Raw genomic sequence first — 22,573 nt, forward strand, 5'->3', positions numbered from 1 at the left:
ACTGATGATATGGAGCTTTTCTATTGTCTCTTTCCATAGGTGTAGTCAATTTGATTCCTGTGTGTTCCATCTGATGAGGTCCATGAGTACAAGCACCATTTAAGTTGGTGAAAGAAGGTATTTGCAATAAAGAAGTCATTGGTATCACAAAATTCTATCATTTGATCTCTGGTATTGTTTCTGTCACCAAGGTCATATTTTCCAACTACCAACTCTCCTTCATTTCTAACTTTTGCATTCCAATCACCAGTAATTATCAATGCATCCTGGTTGCATGTTCAATCAATTTAAGTCTGCAGCAGCTAATAAAAACCTTCAATTTCTTCATCTTTGGCCTTAGCAATTAACGCATAAATTTGAACAATACTCGTATTAACTGGTCTTCCTTGTAGGCCTTTTAAATGATACAGGAAACATGAAAAGAAAGTAGAAGGAATACACAGCGTCGTTATACCAAAAAGAGTCAATATTCAACCATTTCAAGAGGTAGCATATGATCAGGAACTAATGGTACTGAAGGAAGAAGTCCAAGTTGCTCTGAAGGCATTGGCAAAAAGAAGGCTCCAGGAACTGACATAATATCAACTGAGATTTTCAACAAATGGGTGCAGCGCTGGAGGTGCTCACTTGTCTATGCCAAGAAATGTGGAAGAGAGCTTTCTGTCCAATTGAGTGGAAGAGATCCATATTTATGCCTATTCCCAAGAAAGGGGAGCCAACCAAATGTGGAAATTATAGAACAATATCATTAATATCACACGCAAGCAAAATTTTCCTGAAGATCATTCAAAAATGGCTGCAGCAATATATCCACAGGGAACTTGCAGAAATCCAGGCCGGTTTCAGAAGAGGATGTACAACCAGCGATATCATTGCTGATGTCAGATGGATCCTGGTTGAAAGCAGAGAATACCAGAAGGATGTTTACCTGTGTTTTATTGACTGCACAAAGGCATTAGACTGTGTGGATCTTAACAAATTATGGATAACATTGCAAAGAATGGGAATTTCAATACACTTTGGGCTCATGAGGAACCTGTACATAGATTAAGAGGTAGTTGTTCTCACAGAACAAGGGGATACTGATTGGTTTAAAGTCAGGAAATGTGTACGTCAGGGTTGTATCCTTTCACCATACCTATTCAATCTGTATGCTGAGCAAATAATCCCAGAAACTCGACTACACGAAGAAGAACAGGGCATCAGGATTGGAGAAAGATGCATTAACAACCTGCGTTATGCAGATGATATAGCCTTGTGAAAAGGACTTGAAGCACTTACTAATGAAGATCAAAGACCACAGCCTTCAGTATGGATTGCACCTCAACATAAAGAAAACAAAAATCCTCACAACTGGACCAATGACCAACATCATGATAATCGGAGAAAAGATTAAATTGTGAAGGGTTTCATTTTACTTGGAATCCGCAATTAATGCCCATGAAAGCAGCAGTCAAGAAACAAGAGACTCATTGCATTGGATAAATCTGCTACAAAGGACCTCTTTAAAGTGTTGAAAAGCAAAGATGTCACTTGAAGACTAAGGTGTGCCTGACCAAAGCCATGGTATTTTCAATCGCATCACATGCATGTGAAAGCTGGACAGTGAATAAGGAAGACTGAAGAAGAATTGATGCCTTTGAATTGCAGTGTTGGTGAAGAATATCGAATATACCATGGACTGTCAAAAGAACGAACAAATCTATCTTGAAGGAAGTACAACCAGAATGCTCCTTAGAACCTAGGATGGTGAGACTGTGTCTTTCATACTTTGGACATGTTGTCAGGAGAGATCAGTCCCTGGAGAAGGACATCCTGCTTGGCAAAGTACAGGATCAGTGGAAAAGAGGAACACCCTCAACAACATGGATTGACACAGTGGCTGCAAAAATCAGCTCAAGCATAACAAAGATTGTAAGGATGGCGCAGGAGCAGGCAGTGTTTCGTTCTGTTGTGCATAGTGCTGTTATGAGTCAGTGGCACCTAACAACAACAACATAGGACAGAGTAGAACTGCCCCATAGGCTTTCCAAGGAGGAGATGGTGGATTCAAACTGTGGACCTTTATGTAAGCAGGGGAAAACTTAATCACTGAGCCACCAGGGATCTGTTAAGATGTCAATTCTTCCTAAATTGGTCTATAGTTCCAGTGCCATTGCATTAAAATTTTCAGTAGTATTTTTTCATTGTCTTACAAATTGGCAATCTTTTTCTAAAATAGATAGATTGACATACAGACAGACAGAAAGACAAATACCAGGACTTTATTCTGAGTCACCTCTGGGAAATTATGTTGGTATTAATACAACATGGTTTAACTAAAGAGGACATGCCAGTTTATGCTCTATCCTATCTCTAAAGAGCTTCTGAGGCAGGTTTTGTGCAAAACTTGCAGCATGAAAAATTAAATAATATATAGAAGCAAACAAACAGAATTTAAAAAAAAAGAGATTACAAATAGGTCAACTGAGTTCAAGAGTTGCCAAGATTGGATGTAAATGTGGCTCCTGAAAGCCATGATGATTCTCAGGACCAGAAAAGAAAAGGAAGCATTCAGTTACACGTTTAGGTAAATAAAAACAGTGTTTTTTGCACAGATTCCAAGTGCTTTTTTTTTAATAGGATTTAAATTAGGCAGCAAAACAATCTGGTTGGTAGAAGTGGAAACACATCTCTTTGCTTAAGAAAAAGGGAACATTGATGTACGATAAGGGAACTCCCACAGAATAACTGATGCTAGTGCTCAAAAGAGAAGTGACACTGGGAGCTCTATGAGCATCAGGACCCTCTGTCACGCATTTCTAGTCTTTTCGGCTTTGTTGTTGTCTCTCTGCAGATCACCTTCTTTTGCTGTCCCACTACCATAGCCAAAACACAAAACAATATACAAATCGACAAATGGCTTTGAAATTTAAGTATTCTATTCTATTCACCCAGAAATTACCCTATTTTTTCAATTCCCTCACGTGTCTGTCAGTTTGTCATACTGTGGGGGTTTGCGTGTTGCTGCGATGCTGGAAGCTATGCCACTGGTATTCTGATACCAGCATGGTCACCCATGGAGGACAGGTTTCAGCTGAGCTTCCAGACTAAGACAGACTGGGAAGAAGGACCCGGCAGTCTACTTCTGAAAAACATTAGCCAGTGAAAACTTTATGAATAGCAGAAAAACATTGTCTGATTAGTGCCTGAAGATGAGCCCCCTGGTTGGAAGGCATTCAAAAGATGACTGGGGAAGAGCTGCCTTCTCAAAGTAGAGTCTGCTTTAATGATGGAGTAGAGCTTTCTGGACCTTCATTTCCTGATGTGGCATGACTCAAAATGAGAGGAAACAGGTGCAAACATCCATTAATAATAAGAACTTGGGAAGTATGAAGTATGAATCTAGGAAAATTGGAAATTGTCAAAAATGAAATGGAATGGATAAACATTGATATCCTGGCATTAGTGAGCTGAAATGCACTGGTATTGGCCATTTTGAATAGGACAATCATATAGTCTATTCTGCTGGGAATGACAACTCGAAGAGGAATGGTGTTGCATTCATTGTCAAAAAGAATGTTTCAAGATCTATCCTGAAGTACAATGCTGTCAGTAATAGGATAATATCCGTACGCCTACAAGGAAGACCAGTTAATACGACTATTATTCAAATTTATGCACCAACCACTAGGGCCAAAGACGAAGAAATAGAAAATTTTTATGAGCTGCTGCAGTCTGAAATTGATCCAACATGCAATCATGATGCATTGATAATTACTGGCGATTGGAATGTGACAGTTGGAAACAAAGAATAAGGATCGGTAGTTGGAAAATATGGCCTTGGTGATAGAAACAATGCTGGAGATCAAATGACAAGAGTTTTGCGAGACCAATGTTTTCTTAATTGCAAATGCCTTCTTTCACCAACATAAACGGTGACTATACACATGGACCTCACCAGATGGAACACACAGAAATCAAATTGACTACATCTGTGGAAAGAGATGATGGAAAATCTCAATATCATCAGTCAGAACAAGACCAGGGGCCGACTGTGGAACAGACTATCAATTGCTCATATGCAAGTTCAAGCTGAAACTAAAGAAAATCAGAGCAAGCCCAGGAAAGCCAAAATATGACCTTGAATACATCCCACCTGAATTTAGAGACTGTCTGAAGGATAGATTTGACACATTGAACACTAGTGACTGAAGTCCAGATGAGTTGTGGAATGACATCGAGAACATCACACATGAAGAAAGCAAGAGGTCATTGAAAAGACAGGAAAGAAAGGAAAGACCAAGATGGATGTCAGAGGAGACTCTGAAACTTGCTCGAGAATGTCGAGCAGCTAAAGCAAAAGGAAGAACTGATGAAGTAAAAGAACTGAACAGAAGAGTTCAAAGGGCATCTCAAGAGGACAAAGTAAAGTATTATAATGACATGTGCAAAGAGCTGGAGATGGAAAACCAAAGGGGAAAAACACACTCGGGGTTTCTCAAACTGAAAGAGCTGAAGAAAAAATTCAAGCCTCGAGTTGCAATAGTGAAGGATTCTATGGGGAAAATATTAAATGGCACAGGAACATCAAAAGAAGGTGGAAGGAATGCACAGAGTCATTGTACCAAAAAGAATTAGTTGATATTCAAACATTTCAAGAGGTGGCATATGATCAGGAACCGATGGTACTGAAGGAAGAAGTCCAAACTGCTCTGAAGGCACTGGCAAAAAACAAGGCTCCAGGAATTGATAGAATATCAATTGAGATGTTTCAACAAACAGATGAAGTGCTGGAGGTGCTCACTCGTCTATGCCAAGAAGTATGGAAGACAGCTTCCTGGCCAACTGACTGGAAAAGATCCATATTTATGCCTATTCCCAAGAAAGGTGATTTAACCGAATGTGGGAATTATAGAACAATATCATTAATATCACATGCAAGCAAAATTTTGCTGAAGATCATTCAGAAATGGCTGCAGCAGTATATGGACAGGGAACTCCCAGAAATTCAGGCTGGTTTCAGAAGAGGACGTGCAACCAGGGATATTATTGCTGGTGTCAGATGGATCCTGGCTGAAAGCAGAGAATACCAGAAGGATGTTTACCTGTGTTTTATTGACTATGCAAAGGCATTTGACTGTGTGGATCATAAAAAATTATGGATGACATTACGAAGAATGGGAATTCTAGAACACTTAAATGTGCTCATGAGGAACCTTTACATAGACCAAGAGACAGTTGTTCAGACAGAATGAGGGCATACTGATTGGTTTAAAGTCAGGAAAGGTGTGCATCAGGGTTCTATTCTTTCAGCATACCCATTCAATCTGTATGCTGAGCAGATAATACGAGAAGATGGACTATATGAAGAATGGAGCATCAGGATTGGAGGAAGAGTCATTAACAACCTGCACTAGGCAGATGACACAACCTTGCTTTCTGAAAGTGAAGAGGACTTGAAGCACTTACTAATGAAGATCAAAGACCACAGCCTTCAGTATGGATTGCACCTCAACGTAAAGGAAGCAAAAATCCTCACAACTGGATCAGTGAGTAACAAACAGAGAAAAGATTGAAGTTGTCAAGGATTTCATTTTACTTGGATCAACAATCAACAGACATGGAAGCAGCAGTCAAGAAATCAAGACACATTGCATTGGGTAAATCTGCTGCAAAGGACCTCTTCAAAGTGTTGAAGAACAAAGATGTAACCCAGAAGACTAAGGTGCGCCTGACCCAAGCCGTGGCATTTCAATCACATCATAGGCATGTGAAAGCTGGACAATGAATAAGGAAGACCGAAGAAGAATGGATGCCTTTGAATTGTGGTGTTGGCAAAGAATATTGAATATACCATGGACTGCCAAAAGAACGAACAAATCTGTCTTAGAAGAATTACAACCAGAATGCTCCTTAGAAGCAAGGATGGTGAGACTGCATCTTGCATACTTTAGACATGTTGTCAGGAGGGATCAGTCCCTGGAGAAGGACATCATGCTTGGCAGAGAACAGGGTCAACAGAAAAGAGAAACACCCTCAACGAGGTGGATTCACACAGTGACTGCAACAACGAGCTCAAGGATAGCAACGATAGTAAGGATGGCTCAGGACCGGGTAGCGTTTCATTCTGTTGTGCATAGGGCTGCTATGAGTCGGAACTGACTCAACAGCACCTAACAACAACAACAATTTTTCAATTGCTATTTAGGAAAGAGGATTTTCATAGGCACAGCCTTGGTCAATCAACTGAGATTAAAAATGAAGCCTAATTCTGGAAAAACTGCAGGTCACCTGAGAGATTTTCTGTAAAATAATTGAAATGTGTCACAGTAAAAATACAGTGCTTGGTTACTACGAACACTTTTTATACTTGTGACAGTTAAAATCAGACTACAAAATATTAAAATATATTTAAGATAATAAGGGTTACAAATATAAATGGTTCAGGATGCACTTACTTATTTGACTAATAATGTACAGAATAATATGTATGTGGTACATATTTCTTTATATAGACTTCCTTATTATCACTTTCCTCAGGAGAAGTTTTCAGAACTACTGGACCAGCCTTATCTAGAAAACTATGCTTTATGTGCCAATGTAAACATAGAGTCTTCACACCCAGAGAGATACATACACACCAATGAGATTTTATAACTTCTCCGTGCATTCTTGGTTCTGCAGAAGCCGGTTAGTAGGCCCTATTGACTCTCTGTACATTAGCCTGAAGTCAGACCTACTGCCTTGAAAAAAATGCCGGGAATGCCCTTATACTATAAAAATTACTGACGATGAATTGGGTCTAGGTTCCTGGAAGCGTACAAAATGTTAACAGGTGAAATTGAGGATGATAATCACTATTATGGTGCTTCTTATGTTTATCCATAACATAGTTTCTCAAGAAGTCTACGACATGGGTTTGGCGAAAACCTACAGAAAGTTTAAACCTCTGAATGACACATATATTTAAAAATTTTCAAAAGTGATCACAGTGATTAGTTAGGATCCAGAGTCAAGATTCTATAGTACACATTGCAATAGAAATTACTTCATAGTCTTTTATTAAAGAAGTGCAAAACTAGTTGCCCTATCCTGAACCTCACCTTGGCTCTGTGGACCATATTATTCAGAGAAGATAATTTTCTACTGTTCTCTTCAAGGTCAGTTAGTAAAGAAATTTGTCCCCAGGTAAGTAACCACTTTGATATTTACATGGAATTATTGGATCCCAACCAATTCATTTCCAGAAGATACCTGTGAAAAAAAAAGTTCTTGATTTAAAAATTAAAGATTTTATTAAGCCACTCTGTCCTGAAGGTGTTAATTTTGAGAAGAAATTAGCTAAAATGATCACTGAGGGTTCAGGACAATAAACAAATTATGATCGTAGAGTAGTAGGTATATCTTTTGATAGGAGTCATTGTGTTATCCGAGGAACTTAATGATTGTAAATGAACAGACTCTTAAACTGCAATTTTATGAAAGAGATTTCCCCTGATCGCTTGCTGCATGGCGTGAATCACGTCCTTGTTCCTTAGACTGTAGATCAAAGGGTTCAGCACTGGGCTCGAAAAAGTATTAAAAAACTGCAATTATTTTGGACTCCTCTACGGACTTCCCGGAAACCCTGGTGGCATAGTGGTTAAGTGCTACAGTTGCTAACCAAGAGGTCAGCAGTTCGAATCCACCAGGTGCTCCTTGAAAATTCTATGGGGCAATACTACTCTGTCCTATAGGGTCGCTATGAGCCAGAATCGATTCGACGGCAGTGGGTTTGGTTTTTGGATGGACTCCTCAGACCAGATGGGGGCCTTAAGTAATGCAGAAGAGGGTTCCATAAAATATTGTGATTGTTGCCAGGTGGGAATCACAAGCAGAGAAGGCTTTGTGCCTGCCTTCAGCAGAATGCATCCTCAAAATGGCTGCAAAAATGAAAAGGTAGGACAGGAGAATGATGAAGAGAGAGCTGGAGTGAGTAAAGCCAGCAACCATAAACATTGCCATCTTTTTGACGTAGGTGTCAGAGCAAGCCAGCATTATAAGAGGAGGATCCACACAATAAAAATGATTGATTTCAAGGGAGCCACAGAAAGATAAGTGAAAAGTCAAAACTGTCTGATAGTCCATTAAGGAAGCCATCAGTATAAGGGACTGTGACCAGAGAGACACAAATGTTCTTGGAACATCCTGGTACTGTAATAGAGAGGACTACAAATGGCAACATAGCGATCCAATGCCATTGAAGCACGGATGTAAAGCTCAGTGATCACCAGGGTAATGAAGAGAAGACACTGTATGAAGCATCCAGCATAGGAGATGGTCTGAGAGGAAGTAGTACAGCATATTGAGGGTAATAGCAAATGTCTACAAAAGAGAGATGGGCAAGGAAGAAATACATGGGAGTTTGGAGACTGGAATTGGTCCTGATCTGCAAGATCCAGCACAGATTCCCCACCAATCTGACTAGGTAGATCATCAGAAACACCCCAAATAGGATCTCCTCCAACACTGGGTTAACTGTGAGTCCCAAGAGAATGAATTCAGTCACTGATTCTTGGGTTTCCTTCTTTCTCTTTTGATCCAGATGATTAAAGACCAATAGTTGTATCCTAGATGGCTACTTATAAGCTTCTAAGACCCAGACACTATTCACCATACTGGAAGGTAGAATATAAACTTTAGGAACTATGTATTATGCCTAATAATTAGATTCTTCCATGAGACCATGGTCCTAAACCCCTAAAGCAAGAGAACTAATCCCATGAGGTGATTGGTTATGTCTAATTAGTATCATCATCTGTACTCCCTAGTTTTATATTTTTGGCTGTTATTATTGCAAGAACTAGCATTTGTTCATTCATCCCTTTTTCCTACACACAGCTTATTGACATCAGATACATCAGACATGCTGTGGAAGCTTCACCCATATTCGGTGCCATCTTTCTCCCATTTCTATAAACAAAAGGTGACTATTACCGAGAGAGTATTTCTCTCACTCTCCCGTACGCCGATAACCACTAAAATGAGCACTAGTTTCTGTATACTTACCTATTCATGTAATTTCATAAAAGTGAGAAATACAGTATTTGTTTTTTTTGTGATTGACAATTTGCTCAACATAATGTCCTCCAGATTCACCCATGTTGTAAGATGTTTTGGGAACACATTTTTCTTTATCAATGAGTAATACTCTTTTGTATGTATGTACCACGTCTCACCTATTCATTCATCCATTGATGAGCACTTAGGTTGCTTCCATTTTTTGCTATTGTGAATAGTTCTGCAATGAACATAGGTGTGATTATATATGTTCATGTTACTTCTATATGTAGGAGTGGAATTTCCGGGTCTTATGGTGGCTCTAAATCTAGTTTTTCAGTAAAATAAGATTTTTAACCTCTCTTTCCATGAATCAAAGCCTAGATAGACTTACTTTCTTTCTTTCTTTCTTTTCTTTCTTTCTTTCTTTCTTTCTTTCTTTCTTTCTTTCTTTCTTTCTTTCTTTCTTTCTTTCTTTCTTTCTTTCTTTCTTTCTTTCTTTCTTTCTTTCTTTCTTTCTTTCTTTCTTTCTTTCTTTCTTTCTTTCTTTCTTTCTTTCTTTCTTTCTTTCTTTCTTTCTTTCTTTCTTTCTTTCTCTCTCTCTCTCTCTCTCTCTCTCTCTCTCTCTCTCTCTCTCTCTCTCTCTCTTTCTTTCTTTCTTTCTTTCTTTCTTTCTTTCTTTTCTTTTTCTTTCTTTCTTTCTCTCTCTCTTTCTCTCTCTCTCTCTCTTTCTCTCTTTCTTCTTTCTCTCTCTCTCTCTCCCTCCCTCCCTTCCTTCCTTCCTTCCTTTCTTTTTAACCTGTAATTGAGCAGAGGTTTAAGCTTTGCAGCAATCCTAACCATATGGGACATGTCTGTTCCAACTGCTTGCCTTGTGCACAGCTCATCACTGGTATCCCATCTCCCACGCAGATCATTATCTCTAAGGCTCTAGGTTGCCCTTAGAAGAGCTGTTCACTTCAACACCCACTTACTGCTCCTAATTCTACCCTCAATGCATTTTGATCTCTGTGGATTTTCATCATTCTCCTGAAAGCTGATACAGGTTTAAAAGTTTTTAAAACCTGTATTATGCCCTATACATTTATGTCTTTATGAGTCAATTATTTTTAATATAGGTAGTATGTCATATTTCTGGAAATGAAAGTCTTAGGTCCTTCAAAATAAAAATAAATGATGGCAGACCTTCCTCCCAAGAGAGATTTTAATTATTATTAATATGATATTGTATATGTACCCAAACCAAAATCCATTGCCACTGAGTCAATTCCAACTCACAGTGACCCTATAGGACAGAGTAGAACTGTCCCATATGGTTTCTAAGGCTGCACAAACTTTACAGAACAAACAACCACATATTTCTCCTGTAGAGCAGCTGGTGGGTTCAAACTGCCGGACTTTTGGTTAGTATCTGAGCGTCTTAACCACTGTGCCACCAGGGTTCCTTGTCATTAAGAAACTCAAAATATTCTCAAATACACAAACACACAAGCACATATGGCATGACAACTCTGTGGAAGGCAGGTGAAAGACATTTATTGCAAAAAAAAGTCAAATTTGCAATTTAGGCATTAGACATATTTATTCTCTAAATCCCTCACCTGTACTTAAACCACAGGGGGGTTTTCACTGGTTATTTTACAGCTCTTGATTTCCGCCTTCATAGCTCTCTCTCTCTTTTCTTCCCTCCTCCTATTTCTCACCCCTATCTCTTTTCTCCTTCAGTGACCTCAAGAAGCCCATGTTTTTCTCTCCGTATTACTCAGAGCAGTTTCTCTCCATATTACTCAGAGTAGTTCATATTTTGTTGGCTCATACTCTTAAGCTCAGCTGTACCTCATCTTTGCCTAGTGAGCATATTAAGGTGTTTTGCAAAACTAAAGCTTTTCATTTAACAGTGGAGGACGATGAATTGGCACCTCTCTATTTGTGTGTGTGTAGATACACATATATATAAAATTTCTGTGTGTGTATGTGTGTATGTATGTATGTGTGTGTGTATATATATATATGATCATGACCACAGAAGGCTAGGTTGTAGGCCCATATAGTTGAAGGTCCATATATATTTTTATATACGTAGTTGCTATTGAGTTGACTGTGACTCATGGCAACCCGATGTGTGTCAGAGCAGAACTGTGCTCCAAAAAGTTTTCAATGACTGATTTTTCCAAAGTAGATCACCAGGCCTTTCCTCTGAGACACCTCTGGGAGAACTCAAACCTCTAACTCTTGAGTTACCAGTCAAGCATTTTACCCATTTGTACCACCAAGGACTCCATATATGCACATGGAAAAAATAGAACTCACAACCTTTTCCTTGTCTCCTGCTGAGAAACACTGAAATATCATATTTTATCTTTCTATGTGTTCATTTCCTACCTTTATATTCCCCCCTTCCCTAAAAAGGTGTGTACCAAAGTGTCTTTGTGCTTTCTAAAACTTTAAAATGAATGTGTCTAAAATGTCCCCAGTATCCCTAGTACTTGTATTCATGTCACAAAATCAGCTCACAGGTTTTGGAACTGGGCTAATTTGTCTTAAAAAACTGCAACTGTGCTGCATATTAGATGTATAAGTTCGGGTAATTTATTCAACCTTTCTGAACCTCAGTTTTCTTACCAGTAAAATATTGTCACAGATGTTTCCTTAAGGATTAAAATGTAATGCATGTAAAGCTCTAAACATGTGGGAGATGCATACAACTATCCCAGAAATTTTTGGGCTTTTTTCCCCTTTGTTTAATCTTTATAAGAAATAAAATTTCTAACATTATGAGCCCTGTTACTTCTCATACAACCAAAGTCTTTCCTGTACAGTCACTGAATTATCTCTAACCCTACACTTCCTACCAAATAAGAAACTGAGTCACAAGCATTGATAATAACACTTTCGCTGGTTCCTGACATACATAGAATAAACATCCCTTAGAGAGGAGGAGCCCTGGTGGCTCAGTGGTTAAGTGCTGGCTGCTAAATAAAAGTTTGCTGCTTCAAACCCACCAGTGGATCTGCAGGGGAAAGGTGCAGTCTGCTTCCATAAAGATTACAGCCTTTGAAACCCTATGGGGCAGTTCTATTTTGGCCTATGAGTCAGAATCAACAGTAACAACAAAATATATAAAGAAGTAAAAAAATCAACGGACCTTCAAAAATAGTAATTGAGGGAAACGTGTGCTTTTGTTTATAAGGTAAATTTCACTTTCCTATGGAATTTCTAGGAAACCCTGGTGGCATAGTGGTTAAGTGCAACAGCTGCTAACCAAAGGGTCAGCAGTTCCAGTCTGTCAGGGGCTCCTTGGAATTTCTACGGGGCAGTTCTACTCTGTCCTATAGGGTCGCTATGAGTCAGAATCGACTGGATGGCAATAGGTTTGGTTTTCTTGGTTTTGTTTTGATTATATGTTTTATACTCTTTAGGTTTGTTTATTAAAAGGCAAAGAGTAAATGAAAGCAACGGGGAGATTTCTAACTCCAAAGCTCCTTTCTTTAGCCACTGATACACCTGGCTTCCCTCATAGTTCATCTCACTTCATGATTAAACAGCTACCACAATGAATCAAAATTTTTGGTGCTTTCTGGTTTTATGGAACCAATATCTAATGAATTCATTACAACATTTAACTGGAGAGAGAAACAAGCAAAGTATTTTCAGTTCCATTGAGTAATTTTTCCCAGGCTAGTCTGTAATTTTTAATTAAGCAAGTCACTCTATTTTAGCTCCATCCTTAAAATGTACATGTGGACTAAAATATCCTAGGCCACTTCCAGTTCAAATATTTTACACTTTTAATATCTTCATCGAAGTAAAAATGGGCAAACACAAACCTAGATAGTTCATGGGGAGCTTAAGAGATACTATGTATATATTTATACTTTTTTTTTTTTTCCTGAGGCTAGTGGAACTCATCTTGTGATCAGATATTTGGGAGTTTAGGGAGGATTTATCTCCATGCACTTTGGGACCTTGTTAGCAGGGAACTGAGTAGAACAACACTGAAACTGTAAAGAAATGTGGCGCTATAAAGGCAGCACAAAAGTAGAAACAGGTAAATAATCAATTCATGTGGTTTGCCTAAAGTCAGTTTGGAAATAAGGGGCAGGAAGAAAAATGGCCTTGGAAGGAGATTCCCCTTTATTGAATTGATAATGGTGGCCTGTCATGCAGTCACTGCTTCCCTTGGTTAAAACAAGATTGCTGTTCTTCAAAGGTTCTTTCTCTTCCAGGCACATGCTGAATAATGGCTAAAAAACGTATTCCCTTAACTGCATTCCTCAGGTTAAAACATATTGATGGTTTCCTATCTACACAAAATTAAATCTAAATGACTTAGCTAGATATTTCATATTAGCCTCAACTGATAGAGTTTACTGTTTGACCTCTCTGCCACTCACGTTCTTATCCAAAATTGCCATTCCAGGCACATCCAAGCTATTTCGCTTTGATCAGTTGGTTCTCTCTTTAGGAAATGTCCTGGCTGCCATCCTGTACTCTTTGAGCTTCCTACCCAACTTCCAAAGCCCCGCTTAATGATCAGTTGACCTAATAGAACTACCCTAAAATCTTTAGTCAGAATTAATTTTTTTCTTCCTGTATGTGTTTTAAAAAATATTTCATCTATTTCACTTATCTTAGCAAGTTTTATGGTAAAATTAGCTGTGAGTGTTTCTCCCTGACTAGACAATATTCTTCCTGAAAAGGGGAAACCATTTACTCATCTTTAAAACCCATGGGACCTTGCCTTTAGTGGGTCTCATTAACTGTGTTTAGTAGAATTAATTCAACATGTGATCACAAACATATGAAAAAGTTCCCAGCAGTTGTAATGTTAAGCAAGACCTAATTTTTCTGTAACATGGTCTTTCCAGGTGAACTAGGCCATCATTAAGACCATTAAATATGTTAAATCTTCTAGGGAGAATCCACTCTATTCTACTGCATCCCCCAACCCAAGAACATAAGAACAATGATTTTAAATATATTGCAATTTCTGAAACAATGAGTACTTTCACTTATATTCTGACTTTCTAAGAATCACAAAAATCAGATCATTATATCATTTCTAAAGTGCTCTTTAAAGTTCAGGGGAATTAATTAATTAATTGCCTCTTTCCTCTGCTACATCAACCATTCCATCAACTTATAACACCTACAATTGTATTTATTTATTTACTTATTATTTACATTTTAATCTCCTCTACAAAATTATACAATTCTGCAGTCCCACTTCTCTGTACTGGGGGCAGTACGTGGCTTGGTGTTGATGCATAATAGGCATTCATCAACTTTGTTTAGGCTATGAAGCTTCAAAGGCACCAGATATATTAAAAAAATATATATTACACCTTAAAAATATCAACTTACCTTTTGCTTTATTTAGCTTTAAAATTCTTACAAACTCTTTCATACTCGACTTAGGTAAATAATAGCTAATGGTGGCAGAGTACAATCACAGGTAAAATTTCAACTATGGTACAAATACCAAATATCTATCCCATCCTGAAAATTCATAGGGAAGTAATGAAAGAAGCATGAAGGGCCACAGACCCTAGTAGTGTGGAATGTCACTGATAAATGTTTCAAAATTCACAATTCCTCCTAAAGCCAGTCATGTATATTTGCAAGAGCTATTCTTTGCTGATTTCAAGAGTTAAGAATCTAAAAAGTATTGTTAGGAGGTTCTGATTCTGGTTTCCCCTTGTGGTGGGCAGAGGAAGGTGTCGCTGAGTGTGACTCCCCCAAGTGGAAAAAAGTATGTGGGAAGTAAGCATGGGCTTATGAGTTTCTTTTCCTAGAGGTGACAGCAAGCCTAGCGAGAGGTTGTGGTCATTTTTTTCTAAATCATGGTGAGAAGCCCCTACATAGTAAATGCTATAGAATCATAAGATACTAAAAATTAGCTCATGACTGTCAACATGTGCATCAGCAATTTTGCATATATGTGTACATATATACCCGTACATTTGTTTGTAGAGCTATTTAAAATTTCTGGAAACTGATAATAGTGATAAATTTGAGATCGGGATTGGAGAAGGAAAAGGAAATTTTTGACTTTATCCTCTTCTAAAGGGATTGAATATTTTTCATTGGGAATATATAATTTCTATGATGCAAAGCTAGGAAGAGTAATTACCCTCTTCCCTGATACACATGACCTTACCACACCTCACATGTGAAAATATAAATCTTCCCTTTCCATGTCCTTTATGTTTTGTCATAATATTATAGTTTCTTAAGGTGGATTCAAAATGGACTTTACCATAAACGTTGTTAAACTTGGATCTAGTTCTTATAAAATATCTTTTATTTGATTTATAAAGATACGCTGTGATTTTATTTTGAAACCACATTTCTTCTGATCTGTTTTTGAAAAGCTTATTTCATGTCCTTGTTCCTCAGACTATAAATAATGGGGTTCAACATAGGGCTTACGAAGGTGTAGAAAACAGCAATGATTTTAGACTGCTCCACTGACTTCTCCATGGGAGGTCTAACATACATGCAGAACAGGGTCCCATAAAACACAGTCACTGCCACCAGGTGGGATCGATCCACAGGTGGAAAAAGCTTTGCGCCTGCCTTCAGCAGAATGCATCTTCAAGATGGCAATGAGAATGAAGATATAGGAGATGAGGATTATGAGGAGGGAGTTGGAGAGGTTAAATCCTGCTACCACAAACATGGAGGTTTCCTTAATATAAGTGTCTAGGCAGGAGAGTCGGATGAGGGGTGGGTCAGCACAATAGAAGTGGTTAATGATGTTGGAGCCACAGAAGGTCAAGCGGTATGTCCACATGGTTTCCATCAGACCACTAAGAAACCCATAGACATATGGACCAGCAATCAGGCAAATACAGACCCCTTTGGACATCTTGCTGCTGTAATGCAAAGGGTTACAGATGGCCATGTAACTGTCATAGGCCATTACAGCTAGCATATACTACTCAGTAATCACCATGGCAATGAAAAAATAACACTGAACTAAACAAGCCACATAGGAGGTGGTTTTCTTTACTGATAAGAAGTTCACCAACATTTTGGGAGTTACATTAGTAGAATAGCATAAATCCAAGCAGGATAAACTGGCAAGAAAGAAGTACCTGGGGGTGTGGAGGTGTGAATCTATCCTGATCAACACCATCATCCCAAGGTTCCCTCCCACAGTGATCACGTAGATTAGCAAGAACAGCACAAAGAGGATGGGCTGAAGGTCTGGATGATCTGTTAATCCCAAGAGAATGAATTCAGTCACCAAACTGTAATTTGCTCTGGCCATTTTCTTAGATAGCAGCATTGTTCACTTAAAAGAATTGAAAATAAATTAAGAAAATGAATGGGAACTCTGTCCTATGATTCTACCCTTTCTCTTTCCTTCTCTTTCTGTCTCATTCTTCCTCTCCTGTTCACCCTCACACATATATTTCTAGAGAAAGTCTGAGAATGTGAGAGCTGGTAAGCCCCAGAAAGCCATGGACCGATTAATTAGATGTATACTGTGCAGATGATTCTTAAATAGAATGGTTCTTATGCAACCAAATTGTTTTACAGTAGAGAAACCATGATCTGAAATTTTCCATAATATGGGTTGAACCGCCAACTTCCAGGTGTAATTCACTATAAAGTCATCATTCATTGAGCCCAGGGCTTATTCATTGAGTCCAGGACTAGTCACGGACAAAGCAGTGACATGTTTTCAGAAAACACTCATACCGTCTTTAAGAATGGTTGCAGTATTAAGAGAAATAACCCATAGAAACTCCACAACTGAAAATTGCTCTTCCTATCAGCTGCATTACAGAGCCCATAATTAGAGCATTTCTAGGGAAATTCTGTAAGGCCAGTTTTACTGCTCCAGGATTCAGGAGACAGTTCCATTTTTATGTGAATAGACCAGAGATAAAATCCACATATTTGGAAAGAATAAAGGCAAGTAGGAATTACTGATGAAGAGTTTTTTTTAGTTAGAAAATTATGTATAAATAAAGCAAGAGACACATGGATAGGGGAAAGGACAGTCCCCAAATTTTATATCATAGTATGTTTTAAATCATAGTTTCCATATCCACTTAGTTTCTTCATTTATCCCAGAAAGCATTTAAGGAGCTTAAAGTATTAAAAAAAAAAAAAAAAAAGTTTTCAAATTTGTGCTGATGGTGGAACACAAATTTGACTATAAGCTTTCTAGCAGCATGTGTAAATTGTTCAGCCTTCTTTATTATAGAATTGTATTGTCCAGAAGTTATAAAAGAACTGATCAAGATGTGTAGACTTATATTTTGTACAGAATTCATATTAAGCTATCATAATAAAAGTATTCAACTTTTGGATACTATTATAATTTTGGATAACATTGAGGATAATAAAATGATAAAATGAAAAATTATTGTGCCTGGAGTCTGGAAAATATTTTTTCATTATGTATTCTCAATGGTGTCATGTATTATTTTACAAGTAATGCAATAAAAGAGATAAGGGATCATAAACTCAAATGCTTAGGGGAGCCATTTAGATAATAGAGGTAAGTGAAGCAGATTGGTATAAAAGTGAACTAAGGTGAATTGGAAAGGGATCCCAGACAATCTGGCCAGTTGAATTTTTGCCATGTGGTAATGTGGGTGCAACATTCCAAGATTTTAATAGTGTCCAAATTTGAAGAGCTATCAGAACTCATTATTTTTATGTGAAATATTCCAAATATAAAATGATGGCAACTAATTTAATTTTTTTAACTATTTTTAACCAGAACACTGTAAAAGAAGGCTTGATGTGTAAATAATAATTCTGTGTAAGGCCCATGTAACAGAATATATCCTCCTACTATCTAAATTGTTAGATAGTAGGTAACCAAATATTCTTACAAGATGTTTACTTTGACTAGCCTGTATGGTTTACTCATTACACAAAATAACCTATGTACTCAAATAGCATGCAACAGCACGCATGAAAGTCTTCACTGGAAAAATAGAGTTAACATAACAATTCTTGCCTTGGAAGAGTTGGTTGGTGTCTACTTCATGAGCAAGACATATGAAGAGAAAGTTACAGTTAAATGTGATTAGTACAATAATAAAAATGTGAACAAAATGACTAACTGCAGGCATCAGGGTAAGCATCAAAGAAAGATAAAGTTTAACTAGGATTTGTAGAATAAGTAGGATTTTCTAGGAGAGCAAGAGTAGCAAGGATTTTCAGGGTGAGTGAACAGTACATGGAAGGACAAGAAGAATGCAAGAGGAATCAATGATATTCCCATGGATACAGGGATGGATTTTTCATTGTAGTAAATAAAACATTAATTAAATGATAAACTGAAAAAGTCCTTCTCATAGATCAAGAAGTACGGACAATCCCCAAAACTAAGAAGTCGCTTTTCTCTGAATGTATCTTTGCTATTGTTTTGCAAAGAAGCCCTTGTGGCACAGTACTTAAGCATTCGGCTGCTAACCCAAAAGTCCACAGCTGGAATTCACCAACAGCTTCTCTGGAGAAAGATGTCTGCTTCTGTAAAGACTACAGCCTTGGAAATCCTATGAGGTAGTTCTACTATGTCCTTTAGGATCGCTGTGAGTCGTAATACAGTCAATGGCAATGGGTTTGGTTTTCTGCTTTGAAAGAGGATCCCTGGTTGTGCAATGGATAGGTACTCAGCTGCTAGATTAAGCACTCTACTGTTAACTGAAAGGTCAGCAAATGGAGCTCTCCAGAGTCTTCATGGGAGAAAGATGTAGCATTCTGATCCCCTAATTATTAAAGTTTTGGAAATCCTATGGGGCAATTCTACTCCATCCTATAGAGTCACTATGAGTTGGAATCAACTAGACAGCAATGTATTTGCTCTTTTTTGGTTATTCTTTAGTAGCGTGATTGTGCATTTGAGTGTGTGAGTGTGGGTGTGTGTGAGAGAGAGAGATCCAAATTATGGGTGATGAGTTAGAAATGACAATTTGAGATCTTGAAATAGAGGCAATATACACAGCTTAAGTCCACAAATTTTTTCATGTCCACAAAATTTTTTGTGTCAGTTTGTCATACTGTGGGTTCTTGCATGTTGCTATAATGCTAGACACTATGCTACCAGTATTCAGATACCAACAGGACCCATGAAGGACAGGTTTCATCTGAGCTTCCAGATGAAGACAGACCAGGAAAAGGACCCAGCAGTCTACTTCTGAAAAGAATTAGCCAGTGAAAATTTTATGAATAGCAGAAAAACATTGCCTGATATAGTGCCGGAAGATGAACCCCCCCACCAGGTTGAAAGGTACTCAAAAAACGACTGGGGAAGAGCTGCCTTTTCAAAGTAGAGTCCGCTTTACTGGCATAGATGGAGTAGAGCCTTCTGGACCTTCATTTCCTGATGTGGCATGACTCAAAATGAGAAGAAACAGCTACAAACATCCATTAATCAGAGCCTGGAATGCACGAAGTATGAATCTAGGAAAATTGGAAGTTGTCAAAAAGGAAATGGAACGCATAGACATCAATATCCTAGGCATTAGTGAGCTGAAATGCCGTGGTATTGGCCATTTTGAATCGGACAATCATACAGTCTATTATGCTAGGAAACACAACTTGAAGAGGAATGGTGTTGCATTCGTCATTAAAAAGAACATTTCACGACCTACCCTGAAGTACAATGCTGTCAGTGATAGGATAATATCCACATGCCTACAAGGAAGACCAGTTAATGGGACTATTATTCAAATTTACACACCAACCACTAGGGCCAAAGATGAAGAAATTGAAAATTCTTATCAGTTTCTTCAGTCTCAATTGATTGAACATGCAATCAAGATGCATTGATAATTACTGATGATTGGAATGTGAAAGTGGGGAACAAAGAAGGACTGGTAGTTGGAAATTATGGCCTTCCTTGGTGATGGAAAAAATGCTAGAGATTGAATGATAGATTTTGCAAGACCAAAAACTTCTTCACTGCAAATAACTTTTTTCACCAACATAAACAGCGACTAAACACAATGACCTTGTTAGATGAAACACACAGGAATTAAATTGACTATATCAGTGGAAACAGATGATAGAAAACTTCAATATCATCAGTCAGAACAATGCCAGGGACCAACTGTGGCACAGACCATCAGTTGCTCACATTCAAGTTCAAGCTGAAACTGGAGAAAATCAGAGCAAGTCCACAAAAGCCAAAAAACAACCTTGAGTATATCCCACCTGAATTTAGAGACCATCTCAAGAATAGATTCGACACACTGAACACTAATGACTGAAGACTTGATGAGTTGTGGAATGACAACGGACATCATACTGAAAAAAGCAAGAGGTCATTGAAAAGACAATAAAGAAAGAAAGAAAAGACCGAGATAGATGTCAGAGGAGACTCTGAAACTTGCTCTCAAACACTGAGCAGCTAAAGCAAAAGGTAGAATTGATAAAGTAAAAGAACTGAACAGAAGATTTCAAGGGGCCTCTCGAGAAGACAAAGTAAAGTATTATAAGGACATGTGCAAGAAACTGGAGATAGAAAACCAAACAGGAAGAACATGCTCGGAGTTTCTCAAGATGATAGAACTGAAGAAAGAATTCAAGCCTTGAGTTTCAATAGTGAAGGATTCTACCAGGAAAATATTAAACAACTCAGGAAGCTTCAAAAGAAGATAGAAGGAATACACAGAGTCATTACACAAAAAAGAATTAGTCGGCATTCAACCATTTCAAGAGGTAGCATATGATCAGGAACCAATGGTATTGAAGGAAGAAGTCAAAGTTGCACTGAAGGCATTGGTGAAAAACAAGGCTCCAGGAATTAATGGAATACCAATTAAGATATTTCAATAACCGGATGCAGCCCTGGAAATGCTCAATGAACTATGCCAAGGAATATGGAAGACAGCTTCCTGGTCAGCTGACTGGAAGAGATCCATATTTATGCCTATTCCCAAGAAAGGTGATCCAAACAAATGTGGAAATTATCAAACAATATCATTAATATCACACACAAGCAAAATTTTTCTGAAGATCACTCAAGAGCAGCTATAGAAGCGTATTCACAGGAAACTTCCAGAAATTCAAGTCTGATTCAGAAGAGGATGTGGAACCAAGGATATCATCGCTGATGTCAGATGGATCCTGGTGGAAAGCAGAGAATGCCAGAAGGAAGCTTACCTGTATTTTATTAACCATGAAAAGGCATTTGACTGTGTGGATCATAACAAATTATGGATAACATTGCAAAGAATGGGAACTCCAGAACACTTAATTGTGCTCATAAGGAAGATGTACATAGGTCAAGAGGAAGTTGTTCAGACAGAACAAGCAGATACTGACTGGTTTAAAGTCAGGAAAGGTTTGTATCTTTCACCATACCTATTCAATCTTTATGCTGAACAAATAATCCAAGAAGATGGAATATACGAAGAAGAATGGTGCATCCGGATTGGAGGAAGACTCTTTAACAACCTGTGTTATGCAGATGACACAACCTAGCTTGTTGAAAGTGAAGAGGCCTTGAAATACTTACTATTGAAGATTAAAGACCACAGCCTGGATTACACCTCAACACAAACAAAAACAAAAATCCTTACAACTGAACCAATAAGCAACTTCATGACAAACTGAGAAAGGTTAGAAGTTGTCAAGGATTTCGTTTTACTTGGAGCCACAATCAACACCCATGGAAGCAGCAGTCAAGAAATCAAAAGACACATTGCATTGGGCAAATCAGCTGCAAAGGACCTCTTCAAAGTGTCGAAGAGCAAAGACGTCACCCTGAAGACTAAGCTGCGCCTGACCCAAGCCACGGTATTTTCAGTACATCATATGCATGTGAAAGCTGAACAATGAATAAGGAAAACCAAAGAAGAATTGAAGCCTTTGAATTGTGGTGTTGGCAAAGAATATTGAATATACCACTGACTGCCAAAAGAAAGAACAAATCTGTCTTGGAAGAAGTACAATCAGAAAGGTCTTTAGAAGCAAGGATGACACAACCATGTCTTGCACACTTTGGACATGTTGTCAGGAGGGATCAGTCCCTGGAGAAGGACATCATGCTTGGTAAAGTACAGGGTCAGTGGAAAAGGAGAAGACCCTCAAGGAGGTGGATTGACACAGTGGCTGCAACAATGATTCAAGCATAACAATGATTGTAGGGATGGTGCAGGACAGGGCAGTGTTTCATTCTGTTCTGCATAGGGTCGCTATGAGTCAGAACCAACTTGAAGGCACCTAACGACAATGACAACAAGTCCACAAAGGAGCCCCAGTGGCTAAGCATTCTGCTGCTAACCTAAAGGTCAGTGACTCAACCCACCAGCAGCTCTGCAGGAGAAATATGTGACAGCCTGCTTTAGTAAAAGTTACAGCCTTAGGAACCCTATGAGGCAGTTCTACTCTAGCCTACAGAATCACTAGGTGTCAAAATAAAAAAAAAAAAAATAGACTGTACAAAATGGGCTTAAGTCCACAACTTTGGCCTTTGGGAGGCAATCACAATAATTAGAAAACTGAGATTTGTGTAAATAGTAAAAGTGATCTTTCCTCACTCCCAAGAAGGAACCACACTTCGGAAAATATTCAC

General features: G+C 38.2%; 2 pseudogenes; both read right to left on the minus strand.

Moving 5' to 3' along the window:
* Positions 1 to 7,445: 7,445 nt before the first annotated feature.
* LOC126080543 (olfactory receptor 5M10-like) lies at positions 7,446 to 14,428 on the minus strand (annotated as a pseudogene).
* Positions 14,429 to 15,396: 968 nt separating this feature from the next.
* Positions 15,397 to 16,297, minus strand: LOC126078871 (olfactory receptor 1030-like; annotated as a pseudogene).
* Between the last annotated feature and the right edge of the window lie 6,276 nt (positions 16,298 to 22,573).

Source organism: Elephas maximus, chromosome 7 (assembly GCF_024166365.1).
Source record: "Elephas maximus indicus isolate mEleMax1 chromosome 7, mEleMax1 primary haplotype, whole genome shotgun sequence".
In the NCBI taxonomy this organism is placed as follows: Eukaryota; Metazoa; Chordata; class Mammalia; order Proboscidea; family Elephantidae; genus Elephas; species Elephas maximus.